We start from the raw sequence: 16,446 nt of genomic DNA on the forward strand, positions 1-16,446 counted from the left end.
CAGGCTCCCTGCGCGCTCCCGCGAGCATGCATCGGGGAAAATCTGTGTCGGCCGTGTCCCTTGGACACAGCCAATCACAGATCGTGGTAAATGGCCAATCACAGCAGCCATTTACCACGTGATCGGCCCATGCAATGAGAGATGATCTCATATGTAAACATATGAGATCATCCATCATCGCCAGCTCTCCTTCCTCACACAGAGACTGCGTGTGAGGAAGGAGCAGAGCCGATCAGCCGTTCGGGGACACAGAGGAATGTAATCAGGGCACTGATCACCAGTGCCCTGATTACACAAGGTAAATAAAATACACTAAGTGCCCACCATCAGTGCCCACAGTGCCCGCCATCAGTGCCCCCATCAGTGCACTGATGAGCACTGACTGGCAGCACTATGGGCACTGAGTGTGGGCACTGATGGTGCTGCCCATCAGTGCTCATCAGTGCCGCCCATCAGTGCCACCCGTCAGTGTCCAGCAGTGCCGCCTCTCAGTGCCCATCAGTGCCGCCCGTCAGTGCCGCCTCTCAGTGCCCAGCAGTGCCACCTATCAGTGCTCATCAGTGCCACCTATCAGTGCTCATCAGTGCCGCCTATCAGTGCCGCCTATCAGTGCTGCCTATCAGTGCTCATCAGTGCGGCATATTAGTACTTCCTCATCAGTGCCACCTCATAAGTGCCCATAAGTGCCACCTCATCAGTGCCCATAAGTGCCACCTTATCAGTGCACATCAGTGCAGCCTATCACTGCCGCCTCATCAGCGCACATCAGTGAAGGAGAAAAATTTATTTATTTTCAAAATGTACTCGCAGAAAATAAGAAAAACTTTTTTTTTTTTTCAAAATTTTCTGTCTTTTTTCTTTTTTTTTTGTAAGAAATAAAAAACCCAGAGATGATTAAATACCACCAAAAGAAAGCTCTGTTTGTGTGAAAAAAATGATAAAAATTTCATATGGGTACAGTGTAGCATGACCGCGCAATTGTCATTCAAAGCGTGAGAGCACTGAAAGCTGAAAATTGGCCTGGATAGGAAGGGGGTGAAAGTGCCCAGTAGGCAAGTGATTAAGGGGATACACATTTTCGCTGCATTTTTATATTGGTTTCTTGAGATATCGGATTTGTGGAGAAGGAATAGGGCTGGGTCCTTTGTCACTGGGTGATCTGTAAGAGATTGTATTATTTCATGGACCTGTTTCCAGAATTTTTCCAATCTGGAACAAGACCAGAATATATGTAGCAGTGCCCCCCTTCCTTCTCCACATCTCCAACACTCATCAGTATTTGTTGATGACATTTTATTCAGTTTTACCGGGGTTTTATAATATTTTGTAGTTTACCTCGTGTATTTTTGTACTGATGGATGTTGAGAAGGCCAGCTGGAATATTTGCCTTCTCTCTGTCTCTGAAAAAGTACCATTCAGTTCCCTCTCCCAAGCGGTCATATATGTCAATTGTTGGATTTCTCTCTGGTTATTCAACATCGCATATATTTTAGATATGGAATGTGTTATTATCCCTTTTTGTACACACATCTTCTCAAGTTTTGTATATAGTGAGGTTATCTGATTAGGCTTTGGTAGAGTCCAGAGAAAGTGCACCAGCTGGGTCGCTCTCCAGCGATCCAGTCGGTACTCCCCCAGGGGGTCCACCAACTCCCTTTCTTTTATCCAGCCCTTTTGTGTTAAAAAATGATCCGCTTGTAAAATACCCTTATCGATTAAGTCTTTGAATTTTTTGTCTTTGTATCCTGGCGTAAAACGAGGGTTGCCCAGTACTGGTATTAATGCTGAGTTTCTATTAATCAGTTTATATTGTTGAAATGTTTTTGCACAGACTTTAATTGTATGGCCTATAAGTGGGTGTAATTTCATAGTAGTTGGCAAACTCTGACTACAAAACGGAGCTCTTCTCAAAGGGATTTCGAATTGCGCTTGTTCCATATTTGGCCATGGTTTTATTTCCCTTTGCCTACACCAGTCCATAAATCTACCTAAGTGTATAGTCTGGTAGTACCTCCTCATGTCTGGGACAGACAACCCTCCTTCTTCTTTTCGTAAAGTCATATCTCTCTTACTCAATCTTGGATGCTTGGCTGCCCATATAAATTCCTTCCATATAGTATCCATTTGTTTAAAGAATTTCTGTGGTATATATATCGGTAAAGTTTGGAAGAGATACAAGCATTTTGGTAGAATAGACATTTTTATAATGTTGCATCTGGCCAACCATGAAAACATTCCCTTTCCCCATTTCTGAAGCAGGGTTCGAATAGATTTCATCAACGTGGGGAAGTTTTCGTCATACAATTGGGAAAACTCTGGCGTAATTTGCAAGCCTAGGTATTTTACTGCTCTATTTGTCCATTTCAGACCAAAGTTTAGTCTTAATTGTTGCAGCACTTTTTGATCTAGCCCTACTCCCATCGCTTCTGATTTATTTACATTTATTTTAAGATTGGATAGTTCTCCGTATTCCTCAAACTCTCTCAAGAGATTGGGGAGAGAGATAATCGGGTTGGTGAGAGTGAAGAGCATGTCGTCTGCGAAGGCAGATATCTTATGTTGGTGTTGACCGATTCTAATTCCTGTGATATCTGAGTTTAATCTTATTTTACATAGGAAGGGTTCCAACGTCAAAATGAATAACAGGGGTGAAAGGGGACAACCCTGCCTAGTTCCATTTGGATCAATATGTCTTCTGACAAGGTGCTGTTCACTCTCCCCTTCGCCGATGGGTTTGAATAGATCTGTGAGATCCGATTCAAAACTGTTTCGTCCATGCCCACATATCTCAATACCGCCATCATGAACTTCCAGCTTACTCTATCAAAAGCTTTTTCAGCGTCTGTACTTATAAATACACTTTTTAACTTTTTTTGCTGCGCTACATATAGTAAGTTTAATACCTTTATCGTGTTGTCGCATGCTTCTCTCAGCGGTGTAAATCCTACTTGATCTAGATTTACTAGTTTTGCTATGTATTTTTGAATTCTAGTAGCTATAATTTTTGTAAATATTTTCAAATCTGTATTTAATAAAGATATGGGTCTGTAGCTGGAGCATGATGTTGGATCTTTATCTTCCTTAAGTAATACCGTTATGTGGGCATGGAGTGTTTCTCTCAGTATTTTCTTGCCCTTACCCTATGCATTAAACATTTCCACCATAAATTTCTTTAACTGTGGAGCAAATGTTTTATAATATTGAATAGTGTATCCATCTGGGCCTGGTGCTTTCCCCACTTTAAGATTAGAAATTGCTACATCCAATTTATCTTCTGTAATCTCAGAGCCCAGATCCTCTCTTTCACTTTCTGCTAATTGAGGCATCAAAGATGTCTCCAAATAATCCTCTATTTGAAATGGTTTCAGGCTCCGAGGTTCCAGATTGTATAATGATGAGTAATATGTTTTAAATTCATGGGCTATTTGTTTTGTTAATACTGCCTTCTGACCGTTTCTCGTTATTATTTGTGGGACATATGTATTTAGCGTCTGTTCTCTCAAAGCATTTGCCAGCGATCTCCCACATTTATCCCCCATTTTATATGCCTTTTTCCGACTAATCTGTAATGCTGATCTTGCTTTATATAATAGTATCTCATTAATTTCCCCTCTAACTTTCATCAAATTGTTTTTCGTAATTGGTGAGTTGTTGTGCTTTTGAGTCGCTTCCAATTTTTGCAGTTCTAAAAATAAAGTCTCCAATTTTACCGTTCGTTTTTTTTTTATTCTTGAGCCATTTTTAATCAAGATACCCCTTATTAAAGCTTTATGTGCCTCCCAGATAGTGCATGGGTCAGTGTCTGTTATTTTGTTGTTCCGAAAATATTCTTCTAGTTCATTTTTAATATCCATTTTGACCATTTCATCTTGTAGCAGGCTTTCATTAAGCCTCCATGTTTGGTGTCTACCCCCTTGCTCTTTTCTTAATTCATACTCCATCGTAATTGGTGCATGGTCTGACCATGTAATTGTGCCAATCTGTATGCTGTTAATTGCATATAGTTGGTTATGTGGGATAAAAGAATAATCTATCCTCGAGTATTGTTGGTGAACCGGCGAAAAGAACGTTTAGTCACGTTCCTCCGGGTGCATTATGCGCCATGCGTCTTTCAATTGTGCTTCATAAAGAGCCTTTGATATTTTTTTCCTGATTCTTACTGGGGTAGATGAGTATCCTACTGATGTATCCTCTGAGGGAATTAAAGAGATATTAAAGTCACCTCCAATTATTAAATGTCCTTCTTTATATTCCGAGAGTTCCCTAATTTTACTCCCTATGAATTCGTCTTGCAGACTATTAGGTGCGTATAGGGAGGCTAGTGTGACTCTAACATTTCCTATGGTTCCCTCTAAGAATATTGATCTTCCATTAGGGTCTTTGGACATCTGTTCATACTTCCATGGGACATTTTGAGCTATAATAATTGATACTCCTTTAGATTTAGACTCTTTATTTGTTGCATGGTATGATATCGGGTAGAATCTATTTTTTAGTATTGGTAATTTGTCATCTCGAAAGTGTGTCTCTTGGATGAGCGCTATATCTACCTTAGATCTTTTTAAATAGTTTAACAAGACTTTCCTCTTTTCTGGTGTGTTAAGTCCTTTCACATTTAACGTCAATATTCGTATTGTTTCTATTTTCCTCCACCCTCCTCAAAAAGTTTGTAAAAAATGAAAGTAAAATAGAGAAAGGGAGAAAGAAAAAGAGAAAAAAAAAGGAAAAAGGAAATTAAATTTTCACACAAATCCCTGTCCATGGGGATCTATCCCCTCCAATCCCCCCTAGAAAGAGGAGTAAGTCCTCTTTGTTTAACTTCCATTATATTGCTCTCTTCCTCAACTACCTCCTATACCTTAGAGCAATTTTCCTATTTGGGGTTAGAATCAGCAATGATCAGGGTACTTCGCCCCAATCCCCCCCCCCCCCCTCACCCACCCCTATTCATTTCCATGTATAATTCCTAGAAATTCCTTATTATTTCTCATTGTCTCATATTCCCCTGCTTTCACATTGCCCCTTGAGTATAAATATCCCTCCTAAAAAGGAGGACGTAATTTGTCAGGTAATTATTACTGAAAGTACTATGTCACCCTATATCTCTATCTTACACTTCGAAACCATTCCCCCGCCCCCTAGTGAACATCAGAGGGGGAGATGTCTATGTCCACCTCAAAACCCAAAGAATACGAGTAAAAAAAAAAAAAAAAAAAACCCACCCCCATCCCGATAAGGATATTATAACATCAAAATCATAAGTGTAAGTGTCTCATACATAATATAATCTGTGAATAATATGTTTTGAAAATATATATATAATAAAAACAGAATTACGTGCACGTGCCTTTAGTCCAAGAGACAAAAAAAAAAATATTAATAGAGGGGGGAAGCTGCGCTAAGTGACACAAACATATATCAAGAGTCCAAAAAGTCCCAATGTTTGTTAAAAAATTGTTGTTTGATTCAGAAAGTCCAATAAAGTATAAATTCAACCGAATATCAACCCGTGCAAGAAAATGAATAAATTTACTGCTTACCAGAAGTAGCAGTAAAATATGCCTTGAATAGGGATTGACCGAGCCAGATGAAAATCTACGAAGGATTCCAGATAGTTGTTAAATGAAGGCAGATCAATATGAAGGCAGATCAATATATAGCTCAAAGAAGGCCTTATGGATAAGCCACCACCTGGATCTAAATGCAATTACCAGATAATAGAAACAGATGTGCATAAAGAGTAACTTCCAATGAGCTGAGGACCCGCTGGGAAGCTTCACCAAAACAATCTGCTTACCAGAGATAAGCCAAATGAATGCCAAATCTTAGTTCCAGATGTCCCCGGGGAATATCCAATCTCCCATACACTAGCGGTCCCTGGTGGTGTAGAGGCCGACCCACAGAAATGGCTCCAACAATCATATAAAAGCAATGATGGAGATATCCATAGTGTAAACCGGTTCATTAAAAATAAACAATAAAGTATTGCACTTACATAGAATGCTTAAAAACTGCGCTGAATCGGAGCTGCCGGCCGGACAGTTCCAAACACCCGCCTGAGCGTCTCAACGAGGTGACGTCAGCACGCCGCGACCGACGTACGTTTCGTCAAAGGATGACGTTCTCAAGGTACGGGCGGCGCGCTGACGCCACCTCTTATATAATACATAGAAGCAATTAGAAGGACGGATCCTCCCTGTGGGGTCGAGGGATTGAAGCCACTGCCGCCATTTTAACTAAGGTCAAAGGAGCGGATCCAAGACCTGACATATTTTGATCTTAAATATGGGTTTAATCAACATCGATCACAATTTCTTAAAAACCGATTCCACTACTGAGTGTGTCTAAATCCATAAATGGAAAAGGATGATTAACAGCAAATATCTATACAATGTAGTAATGGTCATAATAAACCTACTACTGGCAGGTAACACCCCTAGATCCCACAGAGAGTCACCATATAGACACTTGGTAAATAACAACTCTAAAGTACCTTCATTTACAGCTGGTGAATAACAACTCTAAAGTACATTCATTTATAGCTATACATCATATACAAACTTAAGTAATAAGTTTGGCATCCCCTGCATACCTTTGACAGGCTACATTCTTATATCTCGTAGGGACCAATAATGTGATAAATTGAACAAAAATCCCCAAATACAGTATGAATCCGAGAATACAGTAATGATAGCCAGATATTAAGGATAAGGAGGCACCCTAATTCCAATATTAATGCCATTATATGATCAACAAATGAACTCAAATCATACCACATGTACTGAGTGCAATTCATGGCTCCAAAAATATTAAATATATAAAAAATATATAGGTATATATAATCTTGTATTACATTACACCATGTTTGCAAATTATTCCCTGACAAAGTGTCAAATATTACCATTGACCTCTCCTACAGAAGGAATTCCCAAATACAGAACTAAGTGGACCTTATGAGGTATTTAAATTCAGAGGAAAAAACTAGCGTAAACCAAAAAATCAAGAATTGTTAATGAATGCGTTTACGTCAGTATCCACATTCATTCCGAAAGGGGTATATGTCTTGACTTTGAATATCCAAGCCATTTCTAACCTAGAGAGGCCCCTCACAAAAGGTTCCCCCCGCCATTTCGGGGTCAAAAAAAAAAAAAATATTATTATTTGTGTATTTCCTCCTCTTTAGATAGAGGAGGCAAAAAAAAAAAAGATTTTTTTTTTCTTTTTCCTTAATCGCCCCAATCCCAATAGGGATATTATAACATCACAATCATAAGTGCGCAAATGTCTCATACATAATATAATCTATGAATAATATGTTTTTTAAATATATATATATATATATATATAATAAAAACAAAATTGCGTGTAGGTGTACAAAAAAAAAAAAATTTTTTCCTTTTTCCTTCCCTTAATCACTCCAATCCCAATAGGGATATTATAACATCAAAATCCTAAGTGCGAGTGTCTCATACATAATATAATCTGTGACAAATATGTTTTGAAAACAAAATATATATAATAAAAACAGAATTACGTTCACGTGCCTTTAGGCTCCGTTCACATGTCAGCGTATATGGATCGCGGCACGATTCCGCCCGCGATCCGGAGATTATTGCAAATCGCGGGACGCCTGTGCATTGCCCGTGATTTGCAATAGCCCCCCAAACGCTGAGCGATGTTGCCGCGATTTCACCCTGCCGAATCGCGGTAACATTGCGCAAAAAAAATTGCGGGATTAAAAAAATTGCGGGAATAAAAAACATTATTGTTTGTGTATTTCCACATCTTTAGATAGAGGGGAAAAAAAATCACCCCAATCCCAATGAGGATACTATAACATCAAAATCATAAGTGCAAGTGTCTCATACATAATATAATCTGTGAATAATATGTTTAAAAAAAAAAAAAATATATATATATATATATAGTACAAACAAAATGACGTGCATGTGCAAAAAAAAAAAAGGGCCCTCGGGTTGTTTAGTGTGTACTCTCCCTTTTTTTTTTTCCCTCCCCTCCTTTGTAATCCAGGTATTACCTAGTTGTGGTCCCAACTTCTATTCCAGTTCAATAACTTATACATTGTGCGGCTCCAAACCACTACATCATATCATTCCACCTCCCACAAGGGGGGCATCCGTACTCCATAGGAGGGGGGCACGTTCCCTTCCTCTTTCCCTGTCTTTATCACATCCCCTTATATCTACCAAATTATATCCTATCTCCCATCCATTTGCTCCATCCTTATCGTCTCTAAGCTCCTTTTCCTTTCCAAATGCAGGAGGGGTTAAGAGGGGGAGCACTAGGATGGTTAAAGAAAAAAGAAAAAAAAAAAAAAAGGGAAAAGGAAACACACCCCCAAAAATAAAGTAGGGGTTTAGCGGGAGTCCATCAGTCTTTCGGCATCCATCTCCTATTCCTCCTCCTGCCTCTATCTTCTCCCCCTGTCCAAGGTTGTCGTTGGGGTGTATAATCCACGAGGAATATCCACTAACCAATTAGGTATTTGCATAGGGTCCATCTCCAAAAATGTAAACATTTTTTTTTTTCCCACTCTCGATGATAAGGGTAAACAGGACAAAAAGAGAGGGTGAACCAATAAAAACCTGACAGTTGTTCTAATCACTCTTCAGTGCCAGTTCCCATATATGTGATGCAGGAACCCTGCGAATCCACAGCGGGTTCCGGCATCACATTCAACTCGCAGGCAGTTCACACTGCCATATGCGAATCGCTGGGGGTGTCAATACAAAGCTAATGACAGCTCCAAAAAACAATAAGGTGTGACCACCCTTCTCCTGCGCTTGGTATCCAAGCCCCTCGACCACACTCCTCACGGGACTGACAACTGGCTTCTCAGATGGCTAAGGTCTTGCTGCCCATAACGGACTGGGGTAGTCCACCGGTACTAAAAGAAAAAAAAAACAAAAAAGGGCGCACCGACCTAGCGCATTATCCTCAATAAAAGGCTTTATTTACATGACATTAAAAATGGCTACTCACAGACGCAGATATAGATATATCATATCAAGCTAGATTGCTCAACTGTCCGGGTTTAGTCCATATGATCGTCCATGACCGATGAGATGAAGGCTGACGCGTTTCGAGGCCTAGCCTCTTCCTCAGAGCCCAAAGTTAATGACACCCCCAGATCAGTTCGCATATCACAGTGCGAACTGTCAGTTCGGACATAAATTGGATCATATAGGTGTGAACACCCAATGCGATCCAAATCTGGTGCGGACCCAAAAAAAGGGTCCTGTGCAAGTTGTGTCCGAATGCAAAGGGAATTCAGCCATACAACCTGTATGGCTGAATTTGCATCGCACAGACATCGCATGTGATTTTCAGAGCAGTGCGTTTCGAATCACATGCAATGTCTGTCATCGCACATATGTGAACCGGGACTCTAACAAAAACAAGAAAAAGTTCTGTCTTTACCTTTACTTTAAATAGGTTGACATGTAATAACTATAGTTCTCATGATGATGGGAAAAAAAATCTTCTTGGCCTCTGCTAACTATAGCCACAACTGATTCAAAACCCTAGCCTATTCATGTAGATGGCTTTTTGTTTGCTCCTAAAAATTATTAGTAACTTTTTTATTCAGTGTAGTTGGATGAAGAAAATAAGTAAAGGCGGTTGTATACTCATTCTGATCACTTTTCTCTAAATTAATAATAGCAGGCTATGTTATTTATTGTAAATTTTTATTCTCCTCTTACCGGCTTCCTTTCCATGTAATCGTTGCTTTTCTTTTAACCACTTGCCGACCGCCGCAAGTACATATACTGCGGCGGTCAGCCCCTCACAGGCAAAGTGACGTATGGGTACGTCACTAGCCTGTGAGGCTCTGGGGAGCGAGCACGCGCCGCCGGAGGCACGCTCCCGCTCGGTCACGGACCCCCCTGCGCGTGTGCCTGGTGGACCCGATGTCCGCGGGGCACTCGCGATCGTCCGTTAGAGCTGGAGAAAGGCAGGCGGCTGATGTAAACAAGCCGCCTGTCATTCTCCCCTGTGTAAGAACAGTGATCATACGGTTCTACTATGTAGGACCATTGATCACTGTTCCTACACCTCAAGCCACAGCCAATCACAGTTAGAATCACGTCCCTAGGGACACACACAACCCCTCCCTCTCAAAAAAAGTTAACCCCTTCACTGCCAGTGTCATTTTACAGTAACAGTGCATATGTATAGCACTGATTACTGTAGTAATGTCACTGGTAACCCCAAAAGTATCAAAAATGTCAGGGTCCGATCTGTCCGCTGCAATGTCGCAGTCCCGCAAAAAAAACGCAGATCGCCGCCATTATGTGTTAAAAAAAAACCAAAAAGAATCACAAAAATCTTTCCCTTAGTTAGTAAACGCAAAAACTTTTGCGCAAACCAATCAAAATACGCTTTTTGCGATTTTTTTTTTTACCAAACATATGTAGCATAAAACAAATTGGCCAAAAATGTTAAAATATTTTGATTTTTACATTTTTTTGGGGGGGGGGGGAATTTCATAAAAAAAAATGTGAAAAATATTGTTATTTTTGCAAAATTGTGGCTCTTTTTTTGTTTATAGCGCATGATCAAAAAAATCGCACAGGTGATCAAATACCACCAAAAGAAAGCTCTGTGGGAAAAAAAGGACGTCAATTTAATTTGGGTACAACGTGGCACGACCGCGCAATTGTCCGTTAAAGTCACGCAGTGCCGAATCGCAAAATAGGCCCTGGTCAGGAAGGGGGTAAAATCTTCCGGGGCTTAAGTGGTTAAATTACGTCACCAGCGCATGCGACGTTAGCCCTAATTTTCCGGCAAGCTTCTGCTGCTGTAAAAATACTGGGTTTATGTCGGGGCGGTGTAATTTCCTGCTGTCGTCGTCAGACCCGAGATCCCACGAGACTCTGGAGTAAGGCAGCAACAGGATCGGCTTCTATTCATTGCACAAGGTTTCCTTAGTAACCTGGAAAATGAAAAACGAGGCTTGGATACGGCGAATATTGCGCATGCACGGGATTATGGCCAGGGAAACATACTGAGGGTGGAAATAAGGTACTGCACAAATGGGGAAGACCTTAGTTGTGATGGTGGTGGCTAGAAACAAGCAGGAGGGTTTCACAATTACTTTATTTGTAAAAGTAAGAACGATTTTGATGCATACTATTCGTGGCTTTTTAATTGAAAACAAGTAGTTTCATTAATACAATGCTTAAATGTGGTACCAATGTCAGAGTTTACTACCGCTTTAATAGTTTAGCTTTCAATAAAAGTAAACTCAGTCATGTTTCCCATTGTGTCGGACATATACTACAGGTGTTACAAATGCATGCTATCACTGTACTTGCAGCTGAAGCGATACATGATTTAGCTGCCCCCCTCTCCCCATTTCCATTCGGAGACATGACATCCCAAAGTTACGCTTTAAGTGCTCCTGACCCCTTGAAATGCCACATTTGGCATGTCATTTTTTTTGTGGGGGGGAGCGGTTGCCTAGATTTGACAGGTACCTGCTCCCACTTCCGCCCGGGCTGCCTAGTAAAAAACATTTTAAAAATCCACCCCAATATTTATTCCAGGAATCTCCACAAAAAAAGTGTGACCTCCCCATTTAATTTCCACACCAGACCCTTTTTCCATTTTTAATGTTGCCCCTGAACCATTGTCAAAATCACTGCTGCCTACCAAACTGAATTTTTAAAACTTTTTTTTGTTTAGGTATATGTTACCAGGGCAGTGCCCAGTGCCTTGTGTCATTTGTTTGACAGTCCCTCGCCCTTAGACTAAAAAATTGCCTGTACTGTTTTTCAGCATTCAGCTCTCATTGGCTTCAATGGGGTTCAGATTCGGCACCTGAACTTTAATAATGTTCAGTGGACCCGTCTTGAACTTTAATAATGTTCAGTGGACCCGTCTTGAACTTTAATAATGTTCAGTGGACCCGTCTTGAATTGAACTGAATCAAGACCCATTTGGCTCCTCCCTAATAATGAATGGTAGACCTCTGTTCCGCTTACATAACCTTTATTAAAACCACTCTTTTATGTACTGACATCAAATAAAAGAGCCCATTTTATTCAAATTTGTCAAACCAGACTGAGTAGTTCACTAAATTTAAGCACACCACTGCCTCTGGCAAATGCTAGTGTTGCCAGTCTGGGCCTGCAGGTGCTCACAGTTCTCAGACATCTATACTGAACTGTGTGGACAAACAATAATGTTAGATTATGGTACATAATCTTCTAATTGTACCCCACTGAAAATATAGAGACATTAGCAAATAAATGCACACATAGTTCAGTCTTTTTTCTTTTCAGATAGAAATAGGATGGCAGTATTGTCCTACTTTGTTGATTACGACAACCAAAGCCAATGCTTAAGTACTAAAAGTGATTCTGGAACTCTGAAAGACAACATCTGATGAGTAACTTGACCAATCTGTTGCAGGATATAATGAAGTAGTCACCACATATGTCTGTAAAAACCAATCAGACTGAATTGATTCCTTCTGCTTGGGTGTGCATATAAACTTCAGCTTTACATTTGCCCATTAGACAGAAGGAGCTTTAATTACTTCAGAGCTACTTTGTAGTGGTTTTGAAAGTTTTATCTATTGATTGTAGTGTTTAACTATTCAAGGATCTGTTAATGTTTTAAGGCACATTTAACACTTGAAGGGAAAAAAACCAATTGGGTTGTCTACTGACCAAGCATACATGCAATGATAAATTATTATAACATACATATATGGACATGTATGTTTAGCATGTAAAGAGCATTATGCGTATATAAACTGCTCTCTAATGTCTACCACCTTTCCCTTCCTAATATTAAGTAAATTAATACATTTTGTTGCTGTTTTATGCTAGTGTAGTATAGTGGATATAGGGACTTTGAACTTGTTTGGAGGCAAGGTGAACTGAAAAGGAATCCTCCTTTGCAGTGGCGGCTGGTGCTCAAAATTTTTGGGGGGGCGCAAAAAGAAAAATGTAATAGGTATTGCTTCGCGCCAAAAAACGCAGTAAAAAAATTGCGTGACTTTGAAGCTGTGCCCCCTTCAATGCAATGAACACTGTGCTGTGCCCCCTTCAATGCAATGAACACTGTGCTGTGCCCCCTTCAATGCAATGAACACTGTGCTGTGCCCCCTTCAATGCAATGAACACTGTGCTGTGCCCCTTTCAATGCAATGAACACTGTGCTGTGCCCCCTTCAATGCAATGAACACTGTGCTATGCCCCCTTCAATGCAATAAACACTGTGCTGTGCCCCCTTCAATGCAATAAACACTGTGCTGTGCCCCCACAATGCAGAGTTCAGCGTGCATGCCCCTTTCAATTCAGAGCGCCACAGCATTGTCCCCAATCACTGCAGAGCGCCACAGCATTGTCCCCAATGATTGCAGAGTGCCCACAGCATTGTACCCCAATGATTGCAGAGTGCCCACAGCATTGTACCCCAATGATTGCAGAGTGCCACAGAATTGTACCCCAATGATTACAGAGTGCCACAGAATTGTACCCCAATGATTGCAGAGTGCCACAGAATTGTACCCCAATGATTGCAGAGTGCCCACAGCATTGTACCCCAATAAATGCAGAGTGCCCACAGCATTGTACCCCAATGATTGCAGAGTGCCCACAGCATTGTACCCCAATAAATGCAGAGTGCCCACAGTATTGTACCCCAATAAATGCAGAGCGCCACAGCATTGTACCCCAATAAATACAGAGCGCCTCAGCATTGTACCCCAATGATTGCAGAGTGCCACAGAATTGTACCCCAATGATTGCAGAGTGCCACAGCATTGTACCCCAATGATTGCAGAGCGCCACAGCATTGTACCCCAATAAATGCAGAGTGCCCACAGCATTGTACCCCAATGATTGCAGAGTGCCACAGCATTGTATCCCAATAAATGCAGAGCGCCACAGCATTGTACCCCAATAAATGCAAAGTGCCCAGAGCATTGTACCCCAATAAATGCAGAGTGCCCAGAGCATTGTACCCCAATAAATGCAGAGTGCCCACAGCATTGTACCCCAATAAATGCAGAGCGCCACAGCATTGTACCCCAATAAATACAGAGCGCCTCAGCATTGTATCCCAATAAATGCAGAGCGCCACAGAATTGTACCCCAATGATTGCAGAGTGCCACAGAATTGTACCCCAATGATTGCAGAGTGCCACAGAATTGTACCCCAATTATTGCAGAGTGCCACAGCATTGTACCCCAATGATTGCAGAGCGCCACAGCATTGTACCCCAATGATTGCAGAGTGCCCACAGCATTGTACCCCAATGATTGCAGAGTGCCACAGCATTGTATCCCAATAAATGCAGAGCGCCACAGCATTGTACCCCAATAAATGCAGAGTGCCCACAGCATTGTCCCCCAATAAATGCAGAGTGCCCACAGCATTGTCCCCCAATAAATGCAGAATGCCCACAGCATTGTCCCCCAATCAATGCAGAGTGCCCACAGCATTGTACCCCAATAAATGCAGAGTGCCCACAGCATTGTCCCCCAATAAATGCAGAGTGCCCACAGCATTGTCCCCCAATCAATGCAGAGTGCCCACAGCATTGTACCCCAATAAATGCAGAGTGCCACAGCAATGTACCCCAATAAATGCAGAGTGCCCACAGCATTGTCCCCCAATCAATGCAGAGTGCAGCATGCGTGCTCCCTTCAATTTAATGCACTTACCTGGTGGCGACGGCGGCGGGTTCTTCCCTCCTCGATCCAGTCCGTCCTCTCTGCGGCGGGAAGGAGATCGACTTCTCCCTCTTCCTCCGAGCGGCGGTGACGGTGAGTGACTGACTCACGCACCGGCACCGCCCCCATTGTGACGTCAGGGATCGGATGTCCTGGATGATGATTGGTCCAGGCTGGAGACTGGACCAATCACAGCCAGGATATCCGAAAGTGGGGGTGTCCAATCGCAAGAACTTGCGATCGGGTTACGCCCCCAGAAGGCTGCCGATCGGCGCCTCTTCTGGGACGTAACCCCAACCCCCCTAGCCACCACTTCCATTACAAAGGCCAGCGAACCCAATTTTTTTTTTTAAAGAAACTTTATTTGTTCACTGTCATTTTTTTTTTTCTTTTTCTTTTTTTTTAGGGGTAGGGGGGCGGCACCCTGGCGCCCGCTATGCACGGGCCGCCACTGCTCCTTTGTGCACCCTTAATTTTTCTCATACATTGCCAGAGGGGACCATACAATGTCATAAGAACATACCTATTTAACCTTCCTGGGGGTATTCCAGAGTGTGGCTCGGGGTTAATATACAGTGCCAAAAGCGGTAACCTCGAGCCACACTCGGGATTACCCCATAATCAGACTTAGCTTCCGCTACTATCCCCCGCCGTCCTCCAGCCATCCTCCCGCTGTCCTCCCGCTGTGTGCTCCGGCCGATGCCAGCACCTGTCTTCCGGTTCCCTTCCCAGCGAGCACCATGACGCAGGGGGGGGGGGGGTAACCGGCGGGAATTTCAAAAAAGTAAATAAAACAAATGACATGATACAGTGTAATCTGTTAGGATTACAGCTTTGTATCATGCCATTTAACCACAGCTTTTCATCTAGTGGCTTTTCCAGTGCCCTGCCTGTACTTTTGCGGTTCTTTGTGCCTGAAAAGTTGAGAACGTCCATAGCATCCAAAAAGCGTTCTTTTAGCTCAAAAGCACTTTCAGACGAACTGGAAAACAGCGACAGTGAATCGGAATTATTTGAAAAACTGAGCGATAGTGATTCGTGGGAAAATTCATCATCTGATACTGAAAGCGACGACAGCGACAATTCTGCGACTGAGCTCAGCAATGTGAGAACTTGGTGCTCTTTTGACTGCCAAGATTCCCATTTACTGGAGCACCTTGTATTAAAGTTGACGTTGACCATGACAACCCCTTGGCATAGCTACAATTATTTCTGACTGATGAGGTTATTGAAAAAATAGTTACCAAGACAAACCGGTACAAAGAGCAACAATTGGCTACGCATCGGAAGTTTGCAAGAAGCAGAAAGTGGGAACCGGTGACCAAAGATGACATTTGGAAATTTCTGGGCCTAATAATTCTTCAGGGAGTGGTGGGGAAACCCCTGCAGAAGTGGTATTGGACAACCAATACATTACTTGCCACTCCATTCTTTGGCACGGTCATGTCAGAGTACAGATTCTCCCTCATAATGAAATATCCCCACTTCGAAAACAATGAAGAATTTGATGAAACGACTCATCCTGCACCAAAACTAAAGAAAATTTGGGAAGTATCATACCTGGGATGTCTACCAGACTCTTAATTGGACAGATTTTGGTGAGTTATTCCTAAGAATTACAGGCCTAAAATATAAAACAACAGATTTCCATGCAAAACAATGTACCGCTTTTAGTACAAAAATTCTGACATAATCAGACCAGCAGGGAGGTTAATGAGCTGTGCCATCTGAAAGA

The sequence above is a fragment of the Pelophylax lessonae genome (genome assembly GCF_965119305.1).
Source record: "Pelophylax lessonae genome assembly, chromosome: 1".
NCBI lineage: Eukaryota > Metazoa > Chordata > Amphibia > Anura > Ranidae > Pelophylax > Pelophylax lessonae.